Source organism: Protopterus annectens, chromosome 3.part0, assembly GCF_019279795.1.
Source record: "Protopterus annectens isolate FY-2018-M chromosome 3.part0, PAN1.0, whole genome shotgun sequence".
Lineage (NCBI taxonomy): Eukaryota > Metazoa > Chordata > Ceratodontiformes > Protopteridae > Protopterus > Protopterus annectens.
This window is the reverse complement of record NC_056731.1, coordinates 1,374,341,529-1,374,357,955: the sequence shown is the minus strand read 5'-3', so window position 1 is coordinate 1,374,357,955 and position 16,427 is coordinate 1,374,341,529. Positions and strand designations below refer to the sequence as shown.

At 40.7% G+C, this 16,427-nt stretch overlaps 1 long non-coding RNA gene across 2 annotated transcripts in view; it reads left to right on the top strand.

Annotated features, from left to right (window-relative positions):
• The first annotated feature begins 321 nt into the window (after positions 1-321).
• The window catches only part of LOC122797305, a 425,070-nt gene continuing 408,964 nt past the window's right edge, over positions 322-16,427 (top strand). Inside the window, exon 1 of one of the 2 annotated variants that reach the window (XR_006364061.1) lies at positions 322-575. This is a non-coding gene — a long non-coding RNA (uncharacterized LOC122797305). Of the gene's footprint in view, positions 576-620; positions 747-16,427 lie in introns of those variants that run through there. The other variant, XR_006364062.1, reaches the window with a different exon arrangement.

Below are 16,427 nucleotides of genomic sequence, written 5' to 3'. Positions count from 1 at the left end.
GTGCGCGTGTGTGCGCGTGTGTGTGTGTTTCATTGTTTTGTGGTTTGATCTTTTTTATAACACTCTTTTTTGTTCATTTATCTATCTCACAATGATTGCTTCATCAAACCGACAAAGAAATTACAAAGCACAACTTCTTGTTTTCCTTCTTTGGATTTAACTGATCTCCCTACACATATCTTGGATTGTGACTTATTGTCTAATTAAATATTAGAGTAGTCTCTCTGACTGTCATCTTCTTTGCTAAGTGAACATTGGCTCTATTGTAATGTGACAAAACATCTATTTTTACATAGCCTCATACTCAGGTGCATACACACACAGACAGACACACAGACGCACACACAGTGTCTGTCTCTGAGATTTAGTAATCTGAGACACCAGAACTGCAGATTTTTTCAACACTGGCTTTTTTTCAGGTTCCTCTTTTTTGTTTTAGACAATTGGAAATAAATGATGTACTTTCTTGGGCACAAGTGGATATTTATCTAACAACAGTAATTTAACAACTCCTGACAAAGAACTCATGCCAGCTGGAAGGCTCAAGTAATTGTGAAACGTATATTCAATAAAAGGTATGACAACACATCTGTTTTCCAGTGTTTTTGTATTTTCTGTTATTGGACTAACACAGCATTTCTTATTTTTTTCTTCCATCGTGTTGTCTAAGTACTCCATATAGCCAGCAAATGAGTCATCTTTTTCCTTAAGTTATGTTAGAGTTATGCATTGCTTACGACCTACTGGTAAGCCAATTCAAAATTAAGCAACTGCTTCTGTTATAAATTTGTTTCTTTATGTGTTTTTGTAGCAGTAGTAGTAAACAAAAGATCAGGACACCTTGTAATTTTTGTGTTCATCATTTAGTCTAAAAGAATTTGGAAAGTTGAGTACCTAAGTGTTCTGTTAGCTGTGCAGTGTCTAGTCCTTACTGGTTAGTGAGCAGTACTATAAAAGTTCAATGTAACTAATCTGTCTAGGTAAGAGTATTCCATGATGTGTCGTATTATTGTAGATTGAGAAATTACATGTTATTCCTAGTTGTGATACTCAGGCTCTTCGTGATATTAGATGCAGGCATACTCTGTCCATCTAGGAAAAGAAAGCTTGCCACCTTTGCAAAGTAAAAATACATTACATTACATTTACTTGGAATAACAAGAACAAGTAAACAGTAAAACAATAGTTAATATATTTTAGACAATAAACTTAAATGCATTTCAGGTCAATATAACACAGTCACAGTTTGATAATGAGTTTTAACTCCTGCTATGAAAAATTTAGAGTAGAAAACAAATGTCATAAGTGTTACAATTCGAGGACAAGAAAATGAAAATACATTATGATTGATGTATAATGCAATTTATTACAAAGCATTATGGCAGAAAACTTTCTGTAAATTGTGAGGCTAAAAATAAGCATAGGAGGTTCTTTGAAGTGCAAAGAACAATAGAACAGATTATGGTTATATAAAGAGAAGTGTGAGATACCTGCATATTTTAAGAGAAAACTCTTTTTCAAGAATGTAAAATAAGACAATACATAATTAAAAATACTGGCTGTAGTATTGAACTCTGGGACACACTGGCTGAGGTATGTGCCCAATAAAGTATTTCCCTCAAAACCCTAGGCATTGTTTTCTCTGTAGTACTCTGTTCCCAATCCAGATGGCAAAATATTGATTATCTCCACATTCTGTCACACTACTGAATATCACATTGTAGTTTTGCATGTCAAATGTCTTTATATGCTCCAGATACATTGTCTAGATATTGCAACACAGACAAACACAGTCCAGTGTTAAGATTAGAGTCTCCTTGAAGTCTATCCAGCTGGTTAATGTTGTTGTTTTCAGAATTCTTTTAAGCCAGTGAACTACTTGCTTCCTGTGAGTTATTTTCTCTCCAAAATACTCAAAAGGACATCAAATATGATTTGCAATGTTTCATAAATGTGTGAATCCTAAAAAAAGCAATGCAAAAAATAGATTCTGTTCATTGGATGATAGGCTAAATACTGATGTTAGTATGAAAAACCCGTCTAGTGATATGCAATTTATATTGCATGTTTATGAAGAAAGTAGTATTGTACATGCCAAAAATGATCATTATGGTCAAATAAATGGCTCTTATTCTGCTAGCCTCTGTCTCTTCTAGAGCTTTCAAGTGATGTTAGACAAAGCTGGAGAGCACACTGCTGTTTTGTGATATTGCACAATCAATGCAAGTTATGTATGTCGCATTTTCACAGTATTTCAAAACAATGTTTTACCTGAAGAGTCTTGGTCTCTGGGGTGTCCAGGCTCACTTTACTCCCCTGCCCTGCCCCATATCCCACCCACCCCACTATCTCTAAATTTAAACCTATCCAGACCACACCTCTTCCTCTATTAGCTCCACCCTCCTCATCCCTACACTCCATCTCTCAACATATTTCTGTTATCACACTAGCATCCTATCTACATACTACCCCTAGTCATATTATCTCGCATAACTCCACCTAATCAAGTCAGACAATATTTCAGTATTCTAATTAAAAATAATAATGTCTTACCAACATTGAATACTATCCAGCCTACTCATAACATTTTACCTCTTCACATGCTACCAAAATCAACAAATAACCATAACTCACTCCCCCAGCAACCCATACTCTCCCTTCCACAAAACCCAACAACCAATTATACAATTGCTCCCTAAATATGCAACTACTCATCTAGTGAATTTTTCTTATATGAATATGTTCAATCAAATAATATACCAAACCCATTCTGCAAGTATACCAAACACATAAGCAAACTTAATCATCTATTCCTAATCAACTCACAACAACTAAAACAAAGTGGAGATATACACCCCAACCCAGGCCCTCTCCCCACACAACATAATCTCCTAGGCTCTAAAATCCCACTCGCCTCAAACTTCTCCAATATACAGATTATCAGTTCAGATTTCCTCATCATGAATATGAACCTTAGAACAAAACCTCCGAATTTCATGCTACCCTTACCCAATATAGACCTGATATAGCTGTAGTAACAGAAACCTGGTTAAAGCCACACATGTAAGACACAGAGATGCTAACCCATGGTTACAACATCTATAGGCTGGACAGAATTTACAAGAATGGTCTGGGGATAGCCATAATCCATAAGGATAACCTTAAACTGGAAAGGCTACCTTATAAATACCCAGCCCCCCCAAAAATGTTAAATCTTAATCTCACACGTCCAAATTAATTCTAACAAACACATAATTATAATAGCAGTCTAAATTACTCCTGGAAATAACACAGCCTCCATCAAAAAACTCCTTTACTGGTGTTCATCAACATATAAGCAGGAAACCATAATAATGGAAGATTTCAACCTAGATTGGGCTACCCATGTTCATGACAATCCAGTCAGTTTCATAGATCTACATGTCTACTACCAAATGATACAAACTCCAACCAGGATTGACAAGCACAGCAATAAATAGTCTATAATAGACTGGTCTCTTATAAATACACCCTCCAGCTACTATCAATCAGGCTGTCTCCCAGACAATCTAAGTGATCACAGACTTAACTTCCTCATTTGACAATGTATTCATCCTCCTAAAAATATTACTTATGAATAAATACACAATAAAAGAAAATCCTCTCCTGATGTATTTAAAACCCTTTTGCAAAAGTGTGACTGATCTCCACTCAAACACTTCCATCTCAGCATGGCTGTCCAATACTACAGTGATACATTTATCAATATCCTACATCAGCTAGCTCCCCTCAGAAAAAATTGTACTAAATCCAAACCTACTCCTTGGCTAACAAAAGAAACCAAAAAACTCCTTAAACAAAGAGATAGAGCCTGGTATCATTACCATGATACAAAAATAAAACATCACTACACAACTATTGACAGTTCCATAATCTAGCTAAAAAAAACAAATTAAATATGACAAAAAAGTATACTACACCACCACAGAAATTAAATACCAGAATAACACACAGAAATTCTGGCAAGCCATTATCTGCCTGCTGAAACCTGGACAAACTACAACCACTACCCTAACTACTACCAATACCACTGATAATATTGCTTCACAGTTCAACTCCGACTTTATCAACTCTATCCTATCACATGTAAAAAACAACATTAATACCTCTCTATCATTACCTGCTCATACTTTAGATTCACTGAACTCCTTCTCAATTAAGCCTACACAAACCAGCACCATAAAAAAAAAAAACTTCTCACGACCTTCCATGCAGATTAGCTTCCCAGTGACTATCTGAAAATTGCTTCAGACGTGATTTCCTTTCCAGTTTCTATCCTTATGAACCAGTCCATTAAAGAAGAATACATCCAAAAACTCTGGAAAACCTCTCATATAATCCCACTACACAAAGGTGGGGCATCCTCTGAACTCAGCAACTATAGGTCCATAGCTATTCTCCCTTCTTTTGCTAAGATACTTGAAAATTGTGTTCACATACAACTGGTACAATATCTAGTACATAATAAAACCTATGATCCCCTTCCCAACATGGGTTTAGGTCTAAATATAGCACCATTACAGCCCTCATTAACTTTACTAATTCAGTTAATCAGCTTAGAAACAATGGCCACAATGTCTCTTCTATCTTTCTGGATATGTCAAAAGCTTTTGACACAGTTTACCACCAGACACTTCTCAACAAACTAGGCTCCCTAAATCTACCTATGTTCACCCTGTTATGGTTTCTTAACTATTTATGAGACCACCAAGAAACAGTCAAATGGAATAATTAACTATCACCCCTGCTGTCTCAGTCAGCATACCCCAAGGGTCAATACTTGCTCCATTACCATTCTCCATATTCAGAAATAAATTATACAGAGCCACTCAACATTCAACAATTATTCAATATGCTGACATTTCCTCCCTTTTTTCCTCAGCAACCTGTATCTCTTCACTCCTTCAAATAACTCCAAAAGCCTTCAATGACATCGAAACTTATCTATCTGATGTTCAACTTGTTCTCAACCCAATAAAACTCAGCTCATGCTCTTTACTAGTAACAAAACACATAGTCAGCATCCCCTTCACCAATCTCTCTTCCAATAATACTATAATAGAATCGGTAGGGAATACTAAGTTCCTAGGAGTGACCATTGACAAGCACCTAGCCATAACCATCAAAAGGGTACATATCAAACAGGCTCACACTATAGGATCAAACATTTCCTAACTGACCCACCAGACAAGCCATATCCAGAACTCACCTACTTTCCACCTTCCTTTATGCTTCACCTATACTTACAAACCCCAGAAAAACAGTTAAATAGATTGGAAACCTGTTACAACAAAATAGCAAGATTTGCCTCAAACGTCCCTTGCAGATCATACCACTGCAGTCCATTGGAGCATCTAAAATGTGTAGAACTTCCTAATCTTCTGACCTATAACTAACTAACCAACATACACTACATACTCAACCACCCAAATAGCTGTCCTTCTCTCAAATATCTTGTTCAACCCTACTCTAGCTCTAGAACACTGAGATCCACCAACAAAGGCTTGTTAGTTACCACATCTAGCAATGCCTTTGTGAATTTCCTCTTCTCTAACCACTTATCTAAACTTTGGAATACACTACTTCAAACAATAATTAATTGCATCAATACAACTAAATTTAAGCATCTACTTAAGGAACACCTCATCAACAACTGGATGTCCTCCTTCACAAACCCAGGCTGAATATACAATCACTCCCATATAGCTCTTCTAGACCATACTATCTTATTTGATCTCTCTTCCAGCTTTCTGTCCCCTCCCTCTAATTGCTAGCATGAAATGACACCAAAAGTCCTGCCTTGCCCTCCTCTCACTTTCTTACGTATCTTACTCTTTAACACTGTTGAGTCTAAACATTGATCTTTTTACTGCTTATCTTTGGCAATACTCTACAAGGAATAAGTTTATAGGTTCATAGGTTCATACTAGGCTATCTGCCCTGAGGCAATTATAAGCCTAGCACGATTCTGTATGGCTTACGCCACCCCTTGATTTGAGTATACTGTGCTCTTTTTAAGGTTTAGTTTACTGTGCCTCTGTCTAATAGTGACACGGGAGTAATCCCTGGGACAAACCTACGATCCCCCATCCACCTATCGAGATACTTCTTGAAGAGATTCAGTGAGGTGCTCTGCCTAACATGAACTGGAATTCTATTCCAGAGCGAAGGGAGCCTCTGGGTTATGAACCTGTCCCTCCAGCAAGTTCTATTTATTTCTGTGCTGAGGTTCAAGTCCCTCGAGCATGTGGCTCTAAGTGATTTAGATTTACTGAGGTGGAGCATGTCCATTAATTCTGGATTTGACATAGCTTTGTATGTCAGGCATAGATCGCCTCGAAGTAGGCGGTATGCAACTGAGTAAAGCTGGAGTTTTTTTAACCGAGCAGCATATGGCATCTGTTTGAGACCCTTGATCCTCTTGGTGAGATACTTTTGGGGTCTTTCTAATTGCTGCAGGTGTCGGGTAAGGTACATCCCAAAAGGGGCATTGTATTCTATGATGGGCCTGATGAGGGATAAATAAAGGGGCACAATTACCTCTCTTGATCTAGATGTGAAACTCTTCGTGATGAGGTGGGCTATGTAAAAGGTCTTTCTAACCACTTTGGCAATGTGGTTTTCAAAGGAGAGATTGCTATCAACTTGGGTCCCCAATAACTTTCTCTGTACTTAATGGGTTTCCGCCTATGTGGTAATTTGTGGGCACATTGTTTTTGCCAAAGGGTATGACTATACATTTTTTGGCATTTAGCTTTAAACCATGGCACTGGCACCAGTTATCTGTCTCTGTGAGACCTTTTTGAAGGATGTTTGTGTCAGCTGGAGAGTTGATTATGGCGCCCAGTTTGCAGTCATCTGCGAACTTGGTGAGCTATAGTCCTCCCACGTTTGCCTGTACCTCGGAAAAGTATATACCGAACAAGAGTGGTCCCAGGACAGTACCCTGTGGGGCGCTACTTGTAACCAGTTTCGAGTCTGACATGGCTCCAGCAACTCTCACTCTTTGGGTTCTGTCTTTGAGCCAGTTTGCGACCCATCTTGTGACTTAGGGGTTTATATTTAAGCTGGATAGCTTATCTATGATGCCCGAGTGGGGTATTGTGTCAAATGCCTTTGCAAGGTCCAGATAGGCTGTGTGGACTACCTTCCCTTCATCTATGGCTTTGGTGACTGTTTCAAAGAAGTCAACCAGGTTCAAAAGGCAGGATCTGCCCTTGACAAAGCCGAACTGGGTAGGATCTAGTGTCTGTAGGTCCCCAATGTCTTTGTTTATGAGCTCCATGATGATCCTCTCCATAGCCTTGCAGACTAAGCTAGTCAGGCTTATGGGGCGATAGTTTCCAGGGTCCATAGAGGCTCCACCTTTGTGGAGTGGGACCACTGTTGCTGTACACCATTCTGTGGGCACATATCCTGTAGTGAGGCTGAGATTGTATAGCTGTTTTATTTGAGGGATAAGTTCCTCTTGGAGTTCATGTAGGACGCAACCTGGGATGCCATCTGGTCCCATGGAAGCAGTGTTTTTTGCTTTGGAGAGGGCAGCCTTCACCTGAGCATCAGAGATGTTTGGGAGGCAACCCTCTGCTGGGATAGATACTTGCTCTTTTGGGGGAGGGGTGGAGAAGTTTGCACTGAACCTGTCTGCCAGGATATTGGCGATGTCTGTGGGTTCAGTGTATTTTTTGTCGTTTAGAATCAGCTCAGAACAAGTCTGGGAGTTGCATCCCAGGTTTCTAACATAACTGAAAAAGCCTTATGATTGTCTTTGGTGTCCTGTGCAATTTTTCTCTCGAAGCTGGCCTTGGAGAATTTTATGAGGGATTGTAATTTTTTGCTAGTACTGATCAGAGATGCCTTCCCTATTAGGGATTTTGCTCTATCATGTAGTAGCTTCCTCCTTCTGTTGTACAGTTTATTTATGGCAGGGGTCCACCAGACTGGATGCCTGCCTTTGGATGATTGGGTCTTGGTTTTGTTTGGGATAGCATGATCCATGCATTCCTGGAGATGTCCGTAGAATGCGTTTATATAGGATTCTGCAGTTTGGGCCGTAGTTTCCACTGGCCCTGGGGCCTTGAAGGATTCCACTTCAGTTTTGAGAAGTGAGAAGTTCGCTTTTGAGAAGTTTTTCACTGTGTTTTTTTGGGCTGGGGGTGGGGTCGGGATGTGGACATCCAGTGAAATTAATTTATGGTCTGATCTTACCAATGAGGGATATACTTCTGGTGTGGAGCATAGAGTCCCCATGTTGGTAATGATCAGGTCTAGTATGTTGTCCCCTCTTGTGGGAGTGGTGACTAGTTGTTCCATAGCATTTGAGTTTATAATTTCCAGGAACCTTTGGGCTAAGGTGATGGGGCTTGAGTAGTGCTCCCAGTCAATGCTTGGGTAGTTGAAGTCACCCAATATAATGGTGTTCGGAGAGATCTTCATGTTCTCCAATGTTTTCAGGAAAGCCGAGTGGGATTCCTGACTTTGAGAGGGTGGTCTGTAGGATGCTATAAACTGAAAAGCAGTCTTGCCCACTGTTAGTTGTACATGGATGGTCTCCGATACTTCGTGCAATGCCACTAACCTGGAGGTGTGGATATCCTTGATAAATATGGAAACTCCCCCTCCTTTTGTGGTTCGGTCCGGGTTTTGGGGCCGAAAAGCATGATATGAGGTATAGCCTGGTAGTGCGGGGGTGTTCTCTGGAGCTTTGAACCAGGTTTCTGTCACTGCACAGATATCGTTGTTCTCCATACTGAGGAGAGCTTCGAGTGCATGCATCTTGAGGTTAAGACTTCTGGCGTTTAGCAGCATTACCCTTAGTTTCTTGTTCCTTGTGCTGTCTATGGGGGTGGGTTTGACTTTTGAGCCTTGCCTAAAAAAGGCACTATGGGGGTGGCAAGAGCCTTTGCCAATATCCGAAAGCCCAGTGGTGACAGGTGCAAGCCGTCCCTAGCGAAGCAGCGTGGCTTGTCGAGCATGTCATCCCAGGCTGACAGACACTGGATCCCCTTTGAATGACACCAATATTTTAGCCAATTGTTAAAATCGATCATTTTGTCTTTGTACTGTGGCATCATTCTAGGATAGGGTAAGATGCTGCTCAAGGTCAGGGTCATTCCAGCCTGGGCTACATGATCAGAGAGCTCCTCTATGTCTCTTTTCATGTAGTCCAGGGAGGTACATCTCAGGTCATTCACACCAGCATGTACAATGACTGAGTCATATTTGTATTTGCTTTGGAGTAACCTGAGTGCTTGTGTTATGTGGCGGATCCTAGCACCTGACAGGCAGCTCACCGTGACCTTCTCTTTATTCAGCCTGGTGAGCGGGACATCAGTGTGTCTGACAATAGAGTCACCTATTACAAGAGTATCAGGTGTGTTATTCAGCCTTAAGGGCTGTGGCTGCTTGGCACACTGACTTTGTGGGCTATGTGTTGTGCGTGTTTCGTTTTGAGGTAGCGTTTGCTTGGATGTCTGCTTTGGAGGTCTCTGTTGCTTAGGTAGATTTTTATTTAGAGCCTCTTTAATGCATGTATTAGATAAGTTACTACTGCTCTATGGTCTAAAATAATGCTACTTTCTTATACAGGCTAGAAACCTATATGCTGTAACTTTTTTTCTGCCTATGTTAAAATACTGTAGTTATTTGGAATGTTACTGTTTTAAATATGCTATGTTACTGTTATATATGGTTATTTGTAAATTTCTTTTTGGAGCTTTTCTCCACAGGCCTCCACTGAAGATGGGTCCTTGGCCCAGACAGACCTTCCCGGTAAACAAATGTAAAATAAAAATAAAATAAATAAATCAATAGTATTGTTCTACAAAATTGTATATGTTAGAAATCAAATATGAATGGAAACACTGCATGTTTCAATGTTATGTATAAATTGGTAGCATTTGTTTGCCTAAAAGCCACACATATTTTGCAATATTGATTCTGACAGAAAAATATAGCTAACCTAAGTAACAACTTTGTCAGACATTACATGCAGACGTTTCCATATTGACCATCATGTTGCAATGTCAGTTTTAACTAACACCCTTGGCTTGCATAGGCTATTCTTAACATGACAGTATCATACTACACTTCTTCAAAATTAATGTAAAAAGAGAAAATGTTATTTTTTCCATAAAATATTGCAAAAGGATCTTAATAACCCCAATCTGGTACATTCCATGCTAAGTGTTTTTATATGCATGCCCAAAATTTCAGGTCAGCTTTTGGATGATATTTTGGTCCTTACACACAAATTACCATTCATGCAATATTAGGCTGAATATTAGAATATTGTTTAATATACATTTAGTGCACTGCAAACAAATTACCTCCTTCCCATTTACTATGATAGGATATAACCCCTTGTGGTAGTTTCGTACCCTTGTTGTCTCCAGACAAGTTACTGCTGGTATTTTGCCATTCTCACTTACTGGCTCTCCCATCTTTTGTTCCCCACCTTGCCTCTGTGGACATCTATATGCTACATGGCCCCACTGGTTGCATGAAAAACATTTAACCCTTAGTCCTGGATGTATACCTGGACTAGTGGCCTACCCTGCTACTGGTGGACAGCATTGGGGCAGTCTGGGCTGCCCACCAAGGGTTTCCCTACACCCATAAGCAGCACTGGGGTGTCCCTTTCCTGTGCAGTGATGCCCTGCTTGCTAGGTATAGGTCTCCCTTCTTCCCCAACTCATCTGCAGTACTGCATTGTCTATCAGCTAACCAGATATTCATGTCCTCAGGCAAAGTGCTAAGAGCTTGTTCCCTCACTAAACGATCTGCCAGCCCTTCAAAAGTGGTGACCTGGCATCCACTCCCTACATATAAAAATAAGTCCTTAGTTCAGCAACATATTCACACACACTTTCATCAACCTTGCGTCTATGCTCATTAAACTTTTTCCTATAAGCTACAGCTATTAACTTAAAGCATTCTAAAATACATTTTTTACAATATTATAATTTAAGCAATCAGTATCAGATAATGTAGAAATAGGAGTTACAGCTTTTCCATGGAGTAAGGGGGTCAGGAACCGTACCCATAGCCCTTGGTCAACATTATACTGTTTACATACCCTTTCAAACATATGAATGAAACTATCAAAATTATCCTCCTCTGTAAATTGGGGAATAACTTTTCTGACCTTTGTCACTTCTGTAGTTTGGTTACTCCTGTCTTCATTACCTCCATGACCCTGGTGATGAGTCAGCATCTACTTTTCATGTTCCCTCTGCCTCTCATTCTCCTCAGCTTCCAGGCATCACAGTTTCTCATTTTCCTCAGTCTATAGATGTCACCTTTTCTCATTTTCCTCAGCCTCCAGATGTCTCAGTCTCTCTGCTGCCTCTATTTTCAAATGCTTGGCCTCCAGCTCAAGTCTCTTTAACTCCAGATGGATTTTTAAGTCCTATGTGGAAAGGTTGAACTGTTCATTTTCTGAGAGTTCTATATCTCCAAAGCCAGCCTAGTTGCCCTCCTGATTGCTGCTCTGCAATGCAGCTGTGCCCAAAACTTCAATCATTTCTGCCTTAGTCAGGTTGGCATGCATCAGTCCATTAGCCTGGCACATCTCAGCCAACTGGCTCTTTGTCAGCTTGCCATACTCCTCTGCTGACATGTTTTCCTGCTCTCTCTGACAAACTAAGCTAACCTAAAAAAATTGTGATATAAAACTCTGAATGTTAACTGCATGGCTGATTGAGAGTACAAACACCTTCAGTGACCACTGTTGACAGGCTACAGGAATTCAATATTCACACCACTACACTCCAATTAATATGTGATGTGGCTATCCCACCACTGTCAACCAATTAATATGTGACACCCTACACTGGCCCAGTAATTAAGGAGCCTCAATCCTCACCACTGGCAACAGTGGGGGATGTACGCAATGGAAGGATGAAAACTATACACACAGTAAAGTGCAATTTTCCTTAAGAGCGCAAAGAGACCACAGTCAGTTTGGGGCTGGTTTCTGCGTCTTTTTCCAGATCCCAAATAAGACTCCCCACTGGCACAACTATAGGGTTGAAATCTCAGCTGAGTGGCCAATCCCAAACCTCCAGCACCCTCTCGGTCCAACCAGTGCATCATGTCCCTGCCAAAGTAGCTGACACACACACACACTCTTTGAGGTTTGATTTATATACAAACACGCACACACACACTCCTGGGAAAAACTGGCACAAGTTTTCTAGCTATGCCTTTTCTGCCCAGACTATAAGGTAGTTTCCCCTGCCACCAATCACTCCTATCAGCTGCTTTAAGCCCTTAACAAAGGTTGTCCAATTCTACTGTGTAATGTTACTATTAATCTAAATGGTAGTCTGACCAAGCAAGGTTATTTAAGAGTGGCCTTTACAGTGTCACCATATAGATATGTAAGTACTCTATGAGCTTAAATATGGCTCACAAATATCAGTCACAAAGGTAAGTTTAAATATATTTAATAATAAATAATAAAAGAACAAGACAATGCTCAGTAAATCAAATACATTTACTTCAGAGTTCAAAATCACAGGAAGTATTTAAAACAACATTGCAGAACAGTCTCAAATAAACACAGAAACATCTAAACTAATCATTACTATATTTCTAATTATATCTAAAAGAGTTACTATGCTCTAAAAGACTTACTCACAGCAAGAGAAGTGCAGATGTGATAATCAGTGGGTGTTTCCAGGTCAAAGACAAAATTCAAAATGTACAGTCTCTTTCTGAGAGAGTTCTTAAATTAATATAAAATATTTCTTCTGGATTAACTTGAATGATATCACTTTTTGTCACCTGACTTCAGTTCCCAGGCTAAAACAGGAACTAGCAGACTTTTAATGCCTCTATGTGATATATATATATATATATATATATATATATATATATATATATATATATATATATATATATATATATCAGATGTTTGCAGATCTGGGAAGTCATAAAACAATAAAACACTTTTACATTCTAAACCTAGTAATTACTTCTCTTTCAAGATAATACAAAAAAAACATTTACCTCTAGACATTGTGTCTGCTACTATCCTGAAACTGAGAGATAACATATTTTGTTTATGGCCCAGCTATAAAGTAATTTAACCTCAACTCTTCTTAAGTTTTGCAAGTTAATCTTATATGTTCCAGCAGGGTACATTGTGGATACATCTTTGCAGCTCAGTACTGTACAAACCATATTCAACTCAGACTTCTGTATCATCAGTTTAATATACACACAACACACAGTTCCAATATAGTATCAGCACAAGAAATTGCATCATGCTGGTATTCACAAATGACATATAATTATTTACAAAATTCCAGCTAGCTGGGCTGGCAGTATTTCCCTTGTGTCACACTTCTCCCCCCCTCAAAAAAAAAAAACTCAAGCTAGTTTTTCAAGTGACCCTTGAGAAACATTGCTTGAGAGGGTTGACTATCTGAAGATACCTTATCCCATTCCCTGTCTTGAGATTCCAGCTGCCTTGGCATTGCTTACATCAGTACAGTGCTGCACTGTCCCATCATATGTTTGCAACCCTATGATCCACCATAATAATTTGAGATTTGGCTGTCTGGCTTCCTATAGCTAAAGATCCCCCTCAGAACCATCCTGCATTGTACTGCTAATGCTTAGCACAAAGGTCTCCTTGTCATGGTAAGGTTTTATCATGTTAATATGGTACATTTGTGCTCCGGCCTCCTGCCAAGCAGTTATACCATATAGTTAACATCACTGACCTTCCTTATAACCTTGTAGGGTCCCTCCCAAGCTGCCTGCAGCTTTTTGTGTCTGACAGGAATGAGGACCATTGCTTGCTGCTCTACAGCATACTCTCTAGCTAGAGCATTCCTGTCATACCAGACTTGTTTCTGCTGTTGGGCTTCTGCCTGGTTCTCCGGGGCCAAGCCCATGAGTTCCCTGAGTCTTGTCCTGAGTTTAGGACATATGCCACAACAGACTTCTTGTACCATCCCACTCATCTCAAAACAAATATAGAGGTCCCCTCACTCTATACCCATACAGCAACTCAAAGGGTGAAACATCTGTGGATTCCTGGGGAAACTCTCTGTAAGCAAACAGCAGATGGGGCAAATATTTGTCCCAGTCTCTCTTAAACTGGTCTGCAAATGCCTGTGGCATGGACTTGAGTGTAGAGTTTAACCTCTCAACAAGACCAATTGTCTGAGGATGGTTGGGGGTGGCCTTTAGGTGCTTCACCCCACAGTACTTCTACAGACAAGCCAACAGGTCTGGCATGAAATTGGCACCTCTGTCAGTCAGTATTTCTTTTGGAAAACGTACCCTACTGAAAAATCTCTAACAAAGCATTTGCCAGCTTTCCTGCCCAATGGAGGATGGGGCCACTACTTCACGGTATCAGGTAGCATAATCTACTATCACTAGGATATGACTTTTCCCTGTGGAACTTGGGGTAATCAGAGGCCCCACAGTATTCATAGCTACCCTCTGAAATGGCTCCTCAATCACAGGCAAAGGCATCAAAGGAGATTTCACCTTGTCTCCTGCCTTGCCTACCTTTTGGCACTGTTCACAGGTCTTGCAGTACCCTGTTACATCTCTGCAAATCTCAGGCCACTACAGGATCTGCATAATATGTCTCTTTGTATGTTTTATGTCCATATGACCTGCAAAGGGAATATCATGGGCTATGGATAGAAGTGCCAGATGGTAGGCTCTGGGCACTACCAACTGCTGTATTCTCTCACTCTCTAGCCTTCTCTCAGGGGTCCACTCTCTCTACAGTAACCCTTTGTCCCAGGATAAAGACTCCCCTTTCCATTGAAAATTAGGTGTCTCACTAGCGAACTCCCTCAGGCCTTGTAATGTAGGGTCTGAGAGCTGTGCCTGTCTCAACTCTCTCTTTGCAACCTTCCTCAGCTACCCTTCCCTAGGAAGTCTGGCATCCTCTGACAGCAGTGTCTCACTGTCAGCCCGGGTACTACTACTCACCTCTGCCCTTGCAGTCACTCTGTCCAAGGGACATCAGTACCTACAAGCAGCTGTGGCTCACCTTCTGTATCACTGCTACAGAGTAGCTCCCTCCCTGAAGTAACCACCTTACTAGTCCTGGATGTAAGTGTGTGGTCTGTCTGGTTCTCCCCCAGGCTAGCAAACCCACATGCTTGTCTCCAAGCCTGACTACATGTAACTGCATGCACACAAGGGTCTCACAGAGACGGATAACTGGTGCCAGAGCCATGGCCTAAAGCTAAATGCCAAAAAGTGCATAGTCATCCCCTTTGGGAAAAACAAAGTGCCCACAAATTACCACATAGGTGGTAATCCATTAAGTATGGAAGAAGTAATTAGGGATTTGGGGACCCAAGTAGATAGCAATCTCTCCTTTGACAATCACATTGCCATAGTGGTTAGAAAGACCTTCTATATAGCCCACCTTATCATGAAAGGGTTCACATCTAGATCAAGAGAGGTCATTGTGCCCCTCTACTCATCACTCATCAGGCCCATAATTGAATACAATGCCCCATTTGGGATGTACCTTACCTGACACCTTCAGCAACTGGAAAGACCCCAAAAGTACCTCACCAAGAGGATCAAGGGACTCAAACAGATGCCCTACACAGGTAGGCTAAAGAAACTCCAGCTCTACTCAGTTGATTACCGCCTACTCAGAGGCGATCTGTGCCTGACGTATAAAGCCATGTCCAACCCAGAATTAATGGACATGCTCCACCTCAGGAAATCCAAATCCCTTAGCGCTACACGTTCTAGGGACTTAAACCTCAGCACAGAAATAAATAGGACATGCTGGAGGGACAGATTCATATCCCAGAGGCTCCCCTCATTCTGGAACAAAATCCCAATCCATGTTAGGCAGAGTCCATCAATGACCCTCTTCAAGAGAAATCTTGACGAGTGGATGGGAGATCGTAGGTTTACCCCTGGGATCTCTTCTGTGTCCCTACTAGACAGAGGCACAGTAAACTACCTCAAAAGGGCTATCTTCTGTGACCTACTATACAGAGGCACAGTCAACTAATTTAAAAGGATGGTGAAAGCCAAACACACTCTGGCTAGGCTTATAAATGCCCTAGGGCAGATAGCCTAATATCAACCTATGAACCTATGAACCTATGAACAAGATACTGCATTATCAAAATCATTCCCTATCAAGACATCTACAAGGATATCCTCAAGCACACCAATTTGCTGGCTTCCTTTCCCACCCTCCCAGTCAAGGTGAACCCTAGCAAAAGGTATTTGAAATGGGGTGCTTCCTAAAGCTCTTACTGGAGTAGACTGCCCAAGCAAGTAGTGCTCCTCTTCAACCATTCCAGGCTTTACAATGGTTAGGTCAGAGGCTGTGGCTCTCTTATCAATGGCCTCCTTCCCATTTACTAAGATAGGAT